This window comes from Ixodes scapularis, unplaced genomic scaffold (genome assembly GCF_016920785.2).
Source record: "Ixodes scapularis isolate PalLabHiFi unplaced genomic scaffold, ASM1692078v2 PGA_scaffold7__128_contigs__length_106722199, whole genome shotgun sequence".
Taxonomy (NCBI): Eukaryota; Metazoa; Arthropoda; class Arachnida; order Ixodida; family Ixodidae; genus Ixodes; species Ixodes scapularis.
In genome coordinates, this window is record NW_024609882.1 from 96,931,572 (window position 1) to 96,947,925 (window position 16,354).

Consider the following 16,354-nt stretch of genomic DNA (forward strand, 5'->3'; position numbering starts at 1 on the left):
TTGAAGGTAGCTGCGGAGTGCATCCTGTGAGTCTGAAAATATAAAGGTTGGGTGGTGTGTGTAGGGTTCGGTGCAAGCATGCTCAATTGCTATGGCAATGGCGTGTTCCTCTAAGTCATCTATGGCGGGTGGGTTAGTGTATTGCAAAGCATGTTCGTGGTGTTCGGAGTGGAAGGCAATCGTTCCAGTGTTGGTGTCGGTTTGAAGGCTCGCATCTGTGAAGTAGACGCGAGCTCCTTCTTGTTTTAGTGTGAGTACTCGTTGTGTAAGAGCTCGTGCTCTGAGTTCTCGGCGCTTTTTGTTTCTGTCGGGGTCCATGTTTCTTGGGATATGCTCTACCTGGATATTTGGGAGAATGTTCCACGGGGGTGGTTCCTGGGGGATGTCTGGGAGGGTGGAGGTATCGTAGTTGATGAGGGACAATATATGTCTGCCCTGCTTGGACGTTTTCAGGCGTTGTAACTGGGACGCTAAATGCAGTGGTATGAGCTCGTCTAGCGTGTTGTATGTTCCCGTGCCAATGACTTGCATTGTCGAGGCATACTGTGGCACCCCCAGCGCGAGGCGATAGGGTTTCCGGAGAGCTCTTTCTATTGCTTGGAGCTGTGAGGCAGTGGGCTGCAGGTAGGGAAGCAGATATAGAATTTGGGAGGTGATGAAAGAGTTTATTATTTTGAAGATATGGTTTTCACGGAGGCCTTGGTTTTTTTTTTTTTTATATTCTGCTTATGAGATGTGTAATTTGTTGGATTCGTGTGTGTAGTTTGGCTAATGTACCGTGTGCCCTGCCGTTTTGTTGTATAGCAAGGCCTAGGACTTTGATTGTGGGTTTGTGTGGGACGGGCTGGCCGTTAATAGTTGGGTTGATGAGGCCCCGCTCTGGAACAGCTCCCCGTCGGTTGGAAACGACGAGAAGCTCCGACTTGTCCGGAGCCAGGGTGAGGCCCAGGGAGGCAGCGTAGTTGGAGACCCTATCGCAACCAGCCTGCAAGGCACCCTCCTGCTTTCCGGGCGAGCCGGTGTTCGTCCAGAGGGTGACGTCGTCAGCGTAAACTGAGTGGAAGAGGTCTGGGATTTCGTTCAGTTGTTGGGGAAGGTTGAGCATGGCTAGATTGAACAGAGTCGGGGATAGAACCGAACCCTGTGGGGTGCCGCGAGTGAGGTAAAAGGGAGTTGATTTGTGCCCCGGTATATGGAAGGTGGCCGATCTGTTGCTGAGAACGTCTCTGATCTAATTATATATGTTTGTGCCGCAGTTTGTTTTGGCCAGGTTTGTTAATATGATTTCGTGGTTTACGCAGTCAAACGCTTTGCGAATGTCTAAGGCCAAAATACAGCGTAGTTGGGCTGAGCTGGGCTGTTCGAGGATGTCGTGGTGTATTCTAAGGTGTGTCCTGTGTAGATATGTGATGGCGGAAGCCTGTGAGCGTAGGTGGCAAGATGTTATTTGTTTCCAAATGCCATTCTAATCTTGTGAGGACCATTCTCTCTAACAGCTTGCCAGTGCAAGATGTCAGAGAGATGAGCCTAAGGTTTTGTGGAGTCAGTGGCTTTCCGGGTTTAGGGATGAGTATGATTTTGGAGTGTTTCCATTTGGCCGGTATTTGCCCGATGTCCCATATTACGTTGAACATCTCGAGCAATTTAGTGTGGGCTGTTTTGGGGAGATTCTTGAGCAATTTATATGTGACGGCGTCTTCCCCTGGAGTGGTGCTTCGCCGGAAGGAGGCAAGGGCGCTCAATAGTTCGCCTAGTGTGAAAGGGGAGTCTAGTGGGGTTACATCAAACTGTCGAGGTGTGAGGTTACTTGTTGGAGTGGGTGTGCTGTCGGGGTAGAGAGCCCCAATAAGTTCTTGTTCAAGTATTTCTGGGTTGGTGTCCGTGGCCAGAAGAATTTTAGATAGGGGATCCTTGGGTGAAGAAGGCTCAATTAGACTCCTCAACAGTGCCCAAGCGCGTTTTGAGCCCATTTGGGTGTTTAGCGAGTCACAGAGGTTCCCCCAGTTCTGTTGTGTAAGTTGTTGGGCGTAGCTCTCTGCTTTTAAAGTAATGTCTTGAATGCGTTTCTTTAGATTCCGGTTGGATTTCTTTTTTTTTTTTCATCTTTTGATTAGCGAGCGTCTGGCCTCCCAAAGGTGTGCGAGATGGGGGTCTATGTATGGCGCTTGTTCAGTGTTATATATTTTTTTGGTGTGTTTCCGCTGGTGCCTGACAAGCGAAACGAGCCATTCCTCAGGGTTCATGTTCGGATCCGGAGGGGACATATCAGTGCGAAAAGCATCCCAATCTGTTAGGGATCTGGGTGTGTATCTAGGTGTATTTTTGGGTTGATGTAGTGTTATGGTAAGAATGTTGTGGTTGCTGCCGAGTGTTTCCTGAGTGTTCGACCAATCCGGAGTGTACGCACCTTTATAGAAGGCGAGGTCTGGATTGGTGTCACGCTCAGCAGAATTACCGAGTCTTGTAGGGAAGTGTATGTCATTTAAGAGGGTGAATTGTGCTTGTTGACTGGCAGAGGCTAGTTTTCTGCCGTTCGGTGTGTCGCGGGGGTAGCCCCAACTGACATGCGGACAGTTGAAGTCTCCTAATACCAGGGTGTCGTGTGTTTTGCTGTTATGTGGTGTGAAGATCGGTTTAGCTAGTCGTAAGGGCTGTTTTGGGTGATGGTATACGTTAAGTATCTGAAGTGTTGTGGGGTGTCTTTTGTCCGGTTGCACTACCACTCCGAGCGTGAGCGTGTGTTCGTCAGATAGATGGGCAGTATCTATTTGGGTGGAGCTGAGGGATTTGCTAACTAATGTGAGCAGATTTAGCTTGGTCCGGTCGGTGCCGTCTCCGTGGTGGTAAGTGGTGTAGCCGGCAAGTTTAAATAAATAAAATGCTTCTTGGCATACAATGATGTCGGGGGGTGGGGATGCGTGCTGTTGTGCGTATAGTTGTAGTGATGATTGTTTAGTGCGTAGGCCACGGCAATTCCATTGCCATATGACAAGTGATGTAGGCTTAGTTATAGTGGTCAGATGTAACAGATGAGGTACTGTCTCGGCGTTGTTTCGGCGTATTGGTGCTTGTGCTCGGGGAGCGCGAGCGTGATTTGCGGAGTAGACGGAGTATGCGATCAAGCTTAGCCTCCATAGAAGCATTTTTGCAGTCTTGCGCTGCGAGGCGTTGCTCATGTTGCTCCTGTTGAGTTTCTAGGGCGGTAATGTGTTGCTGGAGCGCGGCTAACTGTTCGCGGAGGGTTGTGAAGAGAGTTTTCTATGTTCGTCATGGGTTGTGTGGGTGTCGGCGAGGGTTGCGTGGTACGCAGTGATGGGGGTGCTAGTGCGTCGCGGTAAGATGCTGATGCGGAGAGGGGGGTAGTGGAATCACTCATGTGGTCGGGGGAAGGGGAGGGAGGAGGGAGTGGCTGGCTCACCTGTTGTCGAGAGCTGGAATCTCTGGACTGGAGTTGCTGCAAGTGATTTGGCTGCGCCTGGTCTCGGCGTTGATTCAAATTTGGGGCCGGGTTCCCCCACACCTTGGATGGGGTCTTAGGTCTTGGAGTGGTTGGGCGGCGAGCCGGTGCCCTCGATCGTGATCGAGGTCGGTGTTGCCTTGCTGGCGGTGGCTTTTGCTTGGTTAGGTCTTGTGCCGTGGTCTTCCGTAACTGGATGCGGCGTTCGTATGCTTGCTTGACTGCCTGGGCGTTGGCTTGCAACCGTGCTGGGCATTGCGTGGATGTGGTGGGGTGATCGCCGCTGCATGTTTTGCAGCGAACATGGCAGTCATGCGGTTCGTCGGTGCTGTTTAGCAGAGTGGAGCATTGAGCGCAAAGAATGGTGTCAGGTGGGCTTGCACATACGTCGGCTCGGTGTCCAAGGAGGTGGCACCTACTGCAAAACTGGGCCTTTGGGCGGTGGGGGTAGCATCTGAACTCGGCTTGGCCGCAGCAGACAATCTTCGGTACGTAGGTACCTTCGAAGGTTATTAGGACCGATTTGGTTTCTCCTAGCATTCTGGCGGTAATGATATTGGCGCCAATGGGGATGAGGTGCCGTTGAAGGGTCTTCTCTGGTGTCGAAGCCTCGACGTTATGGATCACACCTTTGCACGATGTTGTTGGGGCAGCGGTGTAGGACGTGTACAGGTGGTCCCGATTATTTAGTACGAAGTGCTTGTGGTCGAGGATTTTGGCTGCAGCGGTTGGGCGAAGGGTTTTAAAAGCCAGTATGCTTTGGGGAGCTTGTACTTGCAGCATGGAGTCGGTCATTTCACCTGGCGTGAGGCCCGCAGCCATGACTAGGGCCTGCATGACGTGATGCGGCTGAGCGTCGCGGAGGAGAAGTCCGGTGGGTCGGATAATGACAGTTGTGATGTTCGTGGTCTTGCGGCGCGGATTTCCGTACACCGTCTGCCATTTTTCTTTGAGGGATGCGTCCTCTTCTTGCATGGCGGGTGATTGGGGATTAAGCGCTCGCTCCTAGCGCGACGACGGATGCACGGCAGCGAGCCTGAGGAGCCGGCGCTCAGAGCGGGCAGCCGGCGCCGCCTGCCGGCGCCGCTCGCAGCCGGCACCGCTCGCGCGGCTTGGCCGTAAGGCTTAACTTGAGGCGCCGGGAGGTTGCGAGGATCGTGGGCGGATAATTCCAAAAGGGAAGCTCACCGGCCGCTGAATCTTCTCCCAGGGGTTCCTTGGAGGTAGTAGAATCGGCGTTGTCAAGGATTGAAGGCGGTTAGCCCTTGTAACAGGGGATTGAACGATTCTTAGGACGGAGCGTTCCGTTGTTGAACATTGTTAAAATTGCTCACAAATCGAAAGGAACAGTGGAGAGAGAATAGAGAAGAGGCAACCTTTTGGTGGCCATTAACCGTCAGCCGACAAGGAGTTTGGTTGATGATGTGTGTTCTCAGTGTGGCCTCGGCTCGAGCTGATACCACGGGCTTTTCTTTTTTCTTTCTTCAATTAAACGAGTTGTGAGTTTGCGCTTCTCTCTCCTATCTTCTCTGCTCCTTTCTATTTGTGCTCAATTTTAACCATGTTCGACCTAAATTTTGGTTCTGATAATGACCTGATTAATTGCGCCTGCTTCCCAGACGTTTCGAAAGCATTCAATACAGTTAGCCATTCCAGTCTACTAAAAAAGCTTTCACCTATTTGCTACTGCGGCACATTTCTGTCACTGTTAAAAACTTTCTTACTTGACCGTTTTTAGCTTACGGCAATCAATGGTGTACATAGTGGCAAAGTTTATTTACAAGCTAACGTTCCAGAAGGTTCTGTCCTCTCACCAATCTCGTCAAACTCTACGTAGTTGATCTGTCTGCTGCTACCAAAACTCTGCCGACACTCTTTTATTCACACGTCAACTTTCCTACCCGAAGTATCGGAGATGCTTCAGCGCTGCTTTAATGAATTCATGAACTGGTTTACCCGGAATTTTATTGTTATAAATATTTCTAAAACAAAGCTAGTTTGTTTTCACATTTCTCCAAAAGACGTTTCTTTAAATATTCATATCTTTCTCCACACATCCTACTGTTCCGCATACCATTCTAATGAAGTTCCATATACCGACACTGTCAAATACCTTAAGAAAAGAAGCTAGAGGGATCGGTGTGGCCGAGTAGGCTAGTACACGCCAGCTCGGAGCCACGTGGAGTAAAAACTCACACTGCAGAGCCCTGAGATCCTGGGCTCAATCCCTACCACTGCCCGTTTCGATATGGATCAGGATCGTACCGGCGTGCGGTCGTGTACCACTACTGCGTAGTGCAGGTTAAAGACCCCAGGCTAGCGGTTGTACTGCAATGGCTAAACGTCTCGTCTACAGCGAGTGACTCGTCGCATCTTTGAAATGGCTGACCCACTACACGCTGTCTAAATATCCCCACAACCCCAATTATCATAAGAAAAGAAGCTGGAAGTACTCTAACCTACTGTGTTTATTTAGCCCGACGTTTGGCGGCCTGCTCGGTCGCTTGTTCACAGGCGACTTATTTGGCTGGGTGTTCGTCTTTTTCTTCTTCTCCATGTCGCTGTCGTTAAATTCCTTTTCTTCTTTTTGTGACTCCTCGAAATCAGTAAATATAACTGCTTGGGAGGGTACCGATCGACCAGTTCAAGTTGTTCTTTGTATGCTGGATATGCCGTGACTCTAAATAGAGTCCTGGCATATCCAGAATACATATCAAATATCTCAGAATACATGTCAAATATCTTAGAATACATGTCAAATATCTCAGAATACATATCGATGCTGTACTATCATGGAAGTCACATCTCACGAAAGCATGTGCTAAAGTACCAAGTCCCCGCAGGGGGCGCCTGTGAAAGCAGGTGTTTGGAGAGTAGCGTCTCCACGGACCCCGAGCTCCGCAGGGGGCGCCTGCACCTTAGGTGCTAGGTGCTTGGTGAGTAGCGTCACCACGGACCCCAGCCGCGTGGGCCACCATACCCGCACGCAGGGGGCACCTACTTTAGTAGGTGCTTGGTGAGTGGCGTCACTACGAACCCCGAGCCATGTGGGTTCGCCCACCCACGTCTGGCTGTGCGTGGCGTACCCGTGTCCGGGGAAAAGGGGACCCTGGTGGTTGAGCTGAGCCCGGGGTATGTTTGGACCCTTCGGGGCCCCCCGGGCAAGGCAATACACCGCTTCGACCCCTGCTTCTCGTAGACGGGTGTCCTGGCTTGGCCCGACCAGGATGATTCAGTCAGTCGCCTCTTCTACCCTCTTCTTCCTTCTTTCACTTTTCCTTCCACCTCTTTCTCTTTTCTTCTGCACTCTCTTCCTTCCTTTTTCACCTTCTTAGGCGGCAAGGGCTAACCTTGAGTGGAAACAGGTCCTGTCCCTGCATCCACACTCGGTTATAGTGCCCGGGCAGCACTGGTAGAGTAATTGTGTCAGCCAAGCCTTTCTTGTTATGGCACATTACCTACCCCCTCGTTGGGCTCCGTGGTGGGCGGTGCACCCGGGCACTGAAATTCCTTCCCATCTTTATGGGTTCTCGTACTAAACCAACTGATCGGGCCCTGAAAAGGACCCGCACCGAAGTCCTTGACATTCCGACTAAGACTCCTGATCTTTTTAAATTCTCAAAGTTTCTTGTTTTGCACGCTGAGGGTGAAAAGCCACTGGCTAAACTTTCTCCATTTCTAGTATCTAAAGTGCTTGAAAGTATTATTGGTGCGAACTTTAGCGCCAAAAAGATGGCATCAGGCGACCTCCTTGTTGAGGTGAATACAAAGAAACAAAGTGAATCACTCCTAGCCCTGAACTCTGTCTCAGACTATAAGATCAGTGTAACCCCTCACCGAAAGTTGAACACCGTCCAAGGGGTCATCTCTGAAGATGACTTGCTCGACTTGACAGATACAGAGCTAGTTGAGGGTCTCTCCGGACAGGGAGTGGTTGCAGCACGACGCATCACCATCCGTCGCGACGGCATAGAACGCAAAACCAGGCATGTCATTCTGACCTTTGACTCCACGACTCTACCCACTAATGTTAAGGCAGGCTACCTTCAGTGCCGTGTCCGGCCTTATGTGCCGAACCCTCAGCGCTGCTTTAAGTGCCAAAGGTTCGGCCATGGGTCGCGCAACTGTCGGGGCAGCGAGACCTGTGCCAAATGCTCTAGTAAGGAGCACGTCGCTGATGTGTGTGAGAACGAAGCTCAGTGCACAAACTGTAAAGGAAAACACCCAGCATACTCCCGATCTTGCCCGTTATGGAAGGAAGAAAAAGAAATTCTCACCTTGAAGGTTAACGAAAACATTTCCTACATTGATGCCAAAAAGCGTTTTGCCTTTGTTTCCAAAGGCTCGTATGCCCAGGTCGTACATAGGGGACCGGTACGGCCAATGGTTTCGACTGGAACACAGACGTCTACGGACGATCTGCGCCTCCCGTCGAGGTCTCCTGCACCCTCGGGAGTGGTGCCAGTGACACCGCTTTCGAATCGTAAGGTGGATGCTGCCTCCTCAGCATCCACCTCAGGGCAGGGGCTGACCCCCCCTGCTCCACCTGGCCCTTCGGCCCCTAAGGGACGAGGCCTACCCCCTCGCACCTCTGCTCCCCAGAGGAAGCCCGGGGAGTCGCCGAAGCAGACGACCTCCAAGGGTCAACTGCCGGCGGCAACAGACGAGCCCATGGACGTAAGTGGGCCCAGGTCCGAGGAGGATACTCCCCTTTCAGGATCGGAGTCGTCTCTTTCTGTTGCCAGTGACTCCACTTGTAAACAGAAAGATCCTCCTAAAAAGCAGAGTACCCCACGTGTAAAAATAGATTTTAAACCTTAACGGATCTCCCTTTTAGGTCACTTTTATACATATATATATATTTATTTATTTTTTCGTTTAAATGGAAAAAAACTATAGTATTATGCAGTGGAATTGCCGTGGTCTTTTCCCTAATATCGATGACATAAATTTTTTTCTTGATGAGCTTCGACCTGTCGCTATATGCCTACAGGAGACTCATCTCAAGGATACACAAACAAATGTTCTACGTCGTCATCAGGTTTTTAGAAAGGACCGTGCATCCCATAGCAACTCCTCTGGTGGAGTAGCTGTGGTTGTGCAGAGTGGTATTGCCTGTACTTCTGTTCCTCTCACAACCTCTCTAGAAGCAGTGGCAGTTCGTATTCTTCTTGACCGCCTTATTACGCTTGTTTCACTTTATTTGCCACCAAATATTCCACTGCATTTACATGACCTGCATGGACTTGTAGCGCAGCTTCCGCAACCTTTTTTAATCTTGGGGGATTTTAACGCCCACCACCCCATGTGGGGTAGTGCTCGCCAAGATTCCCGTGGTGGTGTCATTGAAAGATTTTTATTGTCATCCGGCCTTTGCCTTTTAAATGGACATGATCCTACATTTTTTAGTGCAGCTCATAATACTTTCACTTCCATCGATTTGTCTCTTTCATCCCCAACTTTACTTCCCTGTTTTTCTTGGAAGGTTTTAGATAACCCTTTTGGGAGTGACCATTTTCCTGTCTTTTTAGAAAGTACTGTAGCACCTCCATCACTTTCAACACGTATCCCCAGGTGGAAATTAGACAAAGCTGACTGGGCTCTTTTTGCATTGGAAGCAGTGCTTGACCCAGCCGAACTTTTAGCTATGACTCCGGAAAATGCCACCTTGTACGTTACGGACCGTATCATAAATGCTGCTTCAGCCTCTATTCCACAAACATCTGAAAATCGTCCTAAGCGCTGCAAGCCTTGGTGGACCAAAGACTGTTCTGTTACGCTTAAACGTCAGAACAGGGCCTGGGGCACTTTCTGCCGCTACCCAACTGTCTGGAACAAGATAGAGTTTAAAAAATGTAAAGCAAAGGCTCGTTTGACAAGGAAACGAGCTAAGAAAAGCTCATGGATGAAATATGTTTCCAAGGTGAACAGTTTTGTCACTACTAAAGAGGTGTGGGACCGAGTGAGAAAAATTCGGGGTAACTACCTCTCTTTTAGAACGCCTCTTTTTCCCTCGGCTTCGCCAACCTTGAAAGGCCAGGCAAATGTTCTTGCGGAACATTTTTGTAAAGTGTCTAGCTCATCTAATTATTCGGCAAAATTTAAGAAGTTCAAAGCTGTAGCAGAAAAGCAGCCAATTGCTATGTCAGGATCAGACACTCTTGCATACAACCAGCCTTTCACAATGTGCGAACTCGAGGTGGCCCTTGGGTCAAAAAAGCAGTCGGCACCTGGTCCTGACAAAATCCACTATGAAATGTTGCGGCACTTGTCTCCTGAATCTCTAGGCCATTTGTTAACCTTTTTTAATCATTTGTGGATGGCTTCTGCCTTTCCTCAGTGCTGGAAGCGGGCACATATAATTCCTCTCCTAAAACCCGGTAAAGACTCTACTCTACCAGCAAGTTATCGTCCCATTGCAATGACCAGTTGCCTTGGGAAAACTTATGAAAAACTAATAAATAGACGATTAGTACACTTTTTGGAGACTGAGGGAATTTTAGATCCCAATCAGTGTGGGTTTAGAATGGGGCGATCAACATTGGATCATCTTGTTCGCCTGGAAACTCTCATACGTGAAGCTTTTGTTCATCGACAGCACTGCGTTTCAGTATTTTTTGACCTAGAGAAAGCTTATGATACTACCTGGCGTTACGGGATTCTAAAGGACTTATACACACATGGTGTCCGTGGCCGCATGTTGCGCTGCATAAGGGAGTTTTTGACTAACCGAACTTTTCAGGTTAGGTTTGGTTCCACACTTTCGGATGTTTTTCCTCAGGAGAATGGCGTCCCTCAGGGGGCTGTATTGAGCGTCACTTTGTTTGTGGTAAAGATAAACAGCCTTGCTGCAGTGATACCTCCATCAGTTTCATATTCATTATATGTAGATGATGTGCAGATTTCCTTTTCGTCCTGCAATCTCTCAAGTTGCGAGCGCCAGCTTCAAATCTCAATAAACAAAATGAGCAATTGGGCCGATGAAAATGGTTTTAAGTTTTCATCTGAAAAAACTGTGTGTGTGCCCTTTTCACTACGTCGTGGTCTGGTGCTTGATCCTTGTTTGCAGCTCTATAGCGCTGCGATACCTGTAAAATACGAGCACAAATTTTTAGGGGTTATTTTCGACAAGAAACTTACCTTTCTGGCTCACGTCAAGGAGCTGAAGCAGAAATGCTTGCGGTCGTCTAACATTCTCAAAGTACTTTCACACACATCATGGGGGTCTGACAGGCGATGTCTCATCCGATTGTACAACTCACTGGTCCGTTCCCGTCTGGACTATGGTGCAATTGTGTACGGATCAGCACGGCAATCTGTCTTGAAAATGCTGGATCCGGTCCATCACCTTGGCCTTCGACTTGCCACAGGAGCATTTCGGACATCGCCTGTTTTGAGCCTGTATGTAGATGCACATCAAATGTCACTAGAGAAGCGCAGACATTATCTTAGCTTGTGTTATGGGTACAAAGTGAAATCTGATCCTATGCATCCATCAAATAATTCGGTTCACACCTCCATGTTTTTGCGGCTTTTTGAAAACAAACCTAGCATAATACGCCCATTAAGCTTCCGGCTTCAGAGCATTTCTTCCTCCCTGCAGCTGGCTCTTCCTGAAAGTAGCTTGATTAAGGAAACACAAACTGTTGCCCCTTGGAAGGCAGTAAGATTGTCATGTGACTGGTCGCTTACAAAATATAACAAAAGGTCAGTTAACCATCAGGTTCTCCTCAAGGAATTTTTTGCAGTACAAGAGAAATATCAAGACTATGTGCAATTTTTTACTGACGGGGCCAAAAGCCCGTCTTTCGTAGGTTCTGCATTATATTCGGAACACTTTAGTAGAGCGAAACGTATTGACTGTGTTGCAAGTATTTTCACTGCTGAGCTTTATGCTGTGCTCATGGCGCTTGAACACATCATAGAAGACCGTGTGAGGAAGGCTATTTTGTTCGTAGATTCCCAGAGTGCTCTACTGGCTTTATGTTCTCTTACCGTTACGAAGAATCGCCTCGTTCAACAAGCGCGTGTCCAAATGAATCGCGCTCTCCTACTTGGCCTTGATATAAAACTATGCTGGGTGCCAAGCCATGTAGGTATTCCAGGTAATGAGGCAGCAGATAGATTGGCTGCCTCTGTTAATGGTGGCCTAAAGGCATCGGTCGGCCTACCTTATGAGGATTTTAAACCAGTTATTAAAAAATCAATTTATGAACTTCGGGAGTTGGAATGGAATCAAGAAACAGACAATAAACTACACAATATCAAACCTTGTTTAGGATTATGGGAGAGTTCCCACCAGAGGAACCGGTTCCACGAGGTCTTGATGTGCCGCTTGCGTATTGGTCACACTCGTTTAACGCATCTATATTTACTTTGTAATGATAATACCCCGCGCTGTGAGCATTGTGGCAAAACGTTGACTGTCCTACATATTCTGTGGCACTGTAGGTACTTGGATCAAAAACGACAAGTATGTTTTTCCACTATTTTCAAATCCCATCTTCCATTTCACCCAAAATTTTTGCTAGGAAATGAACCTCTTGTACCTTTCAGTAAAGTTTTGGAATTTCTTAAAATAACAGGCTATCTACACCTGTTATAACCCCTCCTTTTTCACCATGTTTTTTTTATTTTCAGATAATCCCTTATTGACTATAACTTTTATACTTACCTGAAATTCATATCCATATCTTTTACACGATTCATGTTCATACTTTTATTGTATCACCAGCTACTATAGCTCTGTCTTCTCCTTAACCCTTTTCCTGCAATAGTGTATGCACCTGGCGCATTTTGGCCTAGTTGCTCTCGCGCCATAAGACTCCAATCAATCAAAGTACCAAGTGTTCCCTGTTTATTTTATAACACCAAAGTATTTATGCCGTTCTATGAGAGCGATTTGCTTATTCATTAGCCCGCACCCATTTGAGGTATGGCATAACTATTTTTTTGGCAAATGCTCCAAACTATGGCAAAAGAAAATCAACAGTGCCTTGATGGAACATTGAGAAGCTTGGGGTACAACCACCGTTCTTCGGACTTAGATGTTTTTCAAACGCTATCGATGCACAAATTTCAATCCCTATTTCTGGCGATAGTTGTTATCATTTAGAACTGGAATGACGATTTCAAGCCTCCTCACCCCATCTTACGAAACTTGAAGAAGGCTTCAAGGTTCCTCACTCCAGCATGTTATCCCCGCTGCAACAAAAACCTGAGGCCTGAGATCTAAGGCCTGAGAAAGCCTCAGAATTTTAACCTATGCCACCAAATCATCAGCAATTGCTTCCAAAAATAAATTTAAAGGGCATTGAGGATTCTTCTTATCGATAAAGAAGCCCTGTAATATCTTATTTTCTTGTTTCATCATAATTCGTGTGGCTTCCTCATGCGAATCTATCTTCGAGTCAATATTATTTGTGTAGTGTACTGCAGTATATGTCCGTGCGTGCCCGTATATGCGTGTGTGTGTGTGTTTGTGAGACACCTTCTATAATCAAGTTTTGAGGCTGTACAACTGGAACTCTTTGCCATGCCTCATTTTTTTTCTCATACACTAGACAAATAACTTCTATTTTTATTGTTTTTCCTCTGACTATGGCGGTAATTTTCTGACTGACATTTTTGTGTAATTTCTACAGCTAAAGAAAATGTGTGGTTTTTTTTTTCTGCCCCCCCCCCCCCCCCCCATTGTTTTATTTTCCGAGATTCCCTTACTTACAACTGCTACTTGGCTTTAGTCCTACGAGTCCTTGTTGGCTTCGACAAACCTGCCTCCTGTTGTTCTGAATCCAGCCTTCGTAACTAAAATTATTATTATTATTATTATAATTATTATTATTATTATTATTATTATTATTATTATTATTATTATGTCGTTGTAAATATGTGTTTTTGTGTGTGAAAATTTTTGTGCTAATTTCGACATGTCCCACATGCGCTGCTGGCTTTATTTAGAGCCGCTAATGAACTTAGAGAGGGCCTCGTAATAAAAATTATTATTAAATTTTTTTTTATTTTTGTTGTTTGTTGCTTGTCGTTGTAGTTGTTGTTGTTGTTGGAAAGCAACAGACAACGATCGCTTTGTTTGGAGAAATATTGCTTTTATTGGAATCACACATAATAAAGTTTTTTATCACCCAGTATGCCTGTGGGCGTTTTTTAGGCTAGCGGAAAAGCATTGCCCTGTGCAAATCGATCGTTTCATTCGGCGAATCAGGGGATGAGAGTTATAATTATTAATATTTTTCTTCGCGCTCGTTTTTTTTTTTAATCAAACGTTTCAAACGTTTATCCAATATTTTATTTTTACGTTGGCGTACTGCCGTACAAAAATTTTTGTTTTTAGTTGCAAACTTTGACTAAGGCAAGGTTGTTATTTTATATTCAGAAAATTGACCACCCTGCCGAATCATCGTACTAAATCCGTCCTTTTTATGAGACCGCACTACGCATGAACACCTTTCCTCCTCTGGTGATTCCCTTAGTTGAGTGATTAAAAATAAATCAGCCATTCTGCTCGATTCTGAGTGCCAGACGAGGCGATGCGATGCCCGCCCAACCTGACGCGTTTGGAGGCTCCATCCCGCAGCCCACCCCTGTACCACGTCAGAGAAACGCCGAATTTGGCACAAGTTCGGCATTCTTAAGGACCTAACATGGGCCTGATAAAGTTTTGTTCCGAGGAGCTAGATAGGGCGAATGCCTTTTTAATTCCTTTTTAAACGACGATGGTTGCTGAGCAGTAGAACCTAGAGGTTGTGATTAGAAATGCATGGGGCCATGGGGAGCTACGTTCTCCTCCGTCACCGAGTATGGATGTCAAATGGCCAAGCGCTGTTTCCGGTAGATTGTCAATGTGAGTTCTCCTGGTTGCCTCGTTGCCGGACAGGGACACTGGATGGACGCTGTGAGATGCAGGCGGCGGCGTCACGCGACAGAAGCACGAGCGGAGCAGTGGACGACGACTTCGACATCTGCCTGGCGGCCTACAAGAGGCAGCGGGGCAAAGCGCAGCGCGGGGCTTCGGCACAGAGACTGCTTCTCCCGCATTCCAAAGAGGTGCCCATTCCTTCGGCATACCTTCTTTTAGACGTGACCTCTCTGGGACGCTGGCCTAAAAGGCGCACTACGCTTACTCAGAGTAATTAGGTGACAGTAAACCTTTTTGAAAAACACATGGAGCCCGATTTGCGGTGGCCATTACTTTGGGCACGAAGCGTGTGCTTGAATGCGAATCCTCGCAGAACGCTCATACCGCCCTCGCGTTCAGTGCATGCCCAGATTACGTGAACAAGGGCTGCACAACACTAGAGCGCACGACACAAGATCGCCGACATTAAGGCGGAACTCGATGGAATGAATTATGTGACGAACAAGTGGCGAACGCCGCCCGACGGCACGCTCGATTTGCGCGCGACATAGCAGCCACTGTGTTCATTCCACGCGCAGAGTAAAAGCCGCCAGGCAAAATTCGTGAGTTATTCGCAGCATATTCGTTCCATGGAGTTCAGCCTATAGAGCACCGAAAGTAGAGCACCACGACGTTAGCGCGCGCGACACGTGATCGCCGCGACGTTAGAGCGCGCGACTCGAGAGCGCAGCGACGTAAGCTCGCGTGTCATTAGGGAGTTTTCGTAGATCGTTTCCGCTGTCCCGCAACGCTCTCCGCAACCAGCTACGCAAGCCGGAACTCTACAGTCAAGGCCATCGGCGCGCCGGCGCAGTAGCGACTGCTTCGTAGCGGAGGGCTTAGCGGAGGGGAAAACGCGGTCTGCGAAAACTCCCTATTAAAGGGTGTCCAAACAGGACACTACAAAACGCACGACTCCGACAAATCGTGAAAATTGAAGCGGACGCGCCCGCTTCGCGCCCGCTTCAATTTTCACGATTTGTCGGAGTCGTGCGTTTTGTAGTGTCCTGTTTGGACACCCCTTAGAGCGCCCGTCACGAGAGCGCACAACCAGTCCAGCGCCAGTGGCCCGACCCGACCGACCACTTGTTCGGACATCGCGTGTTTTATGTGAAATAGGCGGGGATTTATGCCGCTGCATTCAGCAAGGATGTTTCGAAATGAGTTGACGACATTTTTGCGTGTGACAAACCAAGAAGTGTTACAAAAAGCTGACAACAGAAAAAAAAATTAATACCTGTAGCGTCCAATGCCACAGAAAAAAAACATTGCAGCTGACCTAGCTTTATTAGTTCTTTGATTGTATATTTCCCAGATTTGCAGGGGAGGTTTTCCTGTATCTGTCAAAAGGCTGGAAAGCTCTGCATCCGATAAAATTGCGCTGCGTTTTCCTTCGATGAGTTTTTTACTGATAGCTTTTAACGGTGAGCTTTCTGGTCTTCTGTTGGTAGGTATTGTGAGTTACTAGTGAGAAGTAGTGAAATACACGGCTTCTACTTGAATGCTAGTAACAGTTACCGGGTCCTTGGCCTAGTAACCTTTACTAGCTTGACCGTTACTACCTACGGTTACTACGCACATAGTAACATATGTGGCAAGCAGTTACTAGATTTACCTAGTAAATAGTACTAATCAAGAATAGACCGAATATAGCGAAAAGTAAACTATTTATAGACTATCCGAGAGGCGCACCGCAGCACCGTAAAGAAATCTTACCGCTCATTCACACTGGAAGCGGATCCGCGTTCGCAAGGCGGTTGCGAACGCGATTGTATAAAGATTCAGTACAATAGCACGCGCACTTGATGTCATCGAGTGCGCGCACAATTGTACTGGATCTTTATACAACCGCGTTCGCAACCGCTTTGCGAACGCGGGTGCCATTTGCCAACAAGTTATGCAAGTCGTTGACGGTTTTGTTAGATGTCGTCCATTTTCCACGAAAACATTAAATTACAAAATTATATCCCAATTGAAATATT

The 16,354-nt window shown here is 47.5% G+C and overlaps 1 pseudogene; it reads left to right on the forward strand.

The window, feature by feature from the left end:
* Window positions 1-5,316: 5,316 nt before the first annotated feature.
* Window positions 5,317-12,692, forward strand: LOC121833191 (annotated as a pseudogene).
* The last annotated feature ends 3,662 nt before the right edge of the window (window positions 12,693-16,354 follow it).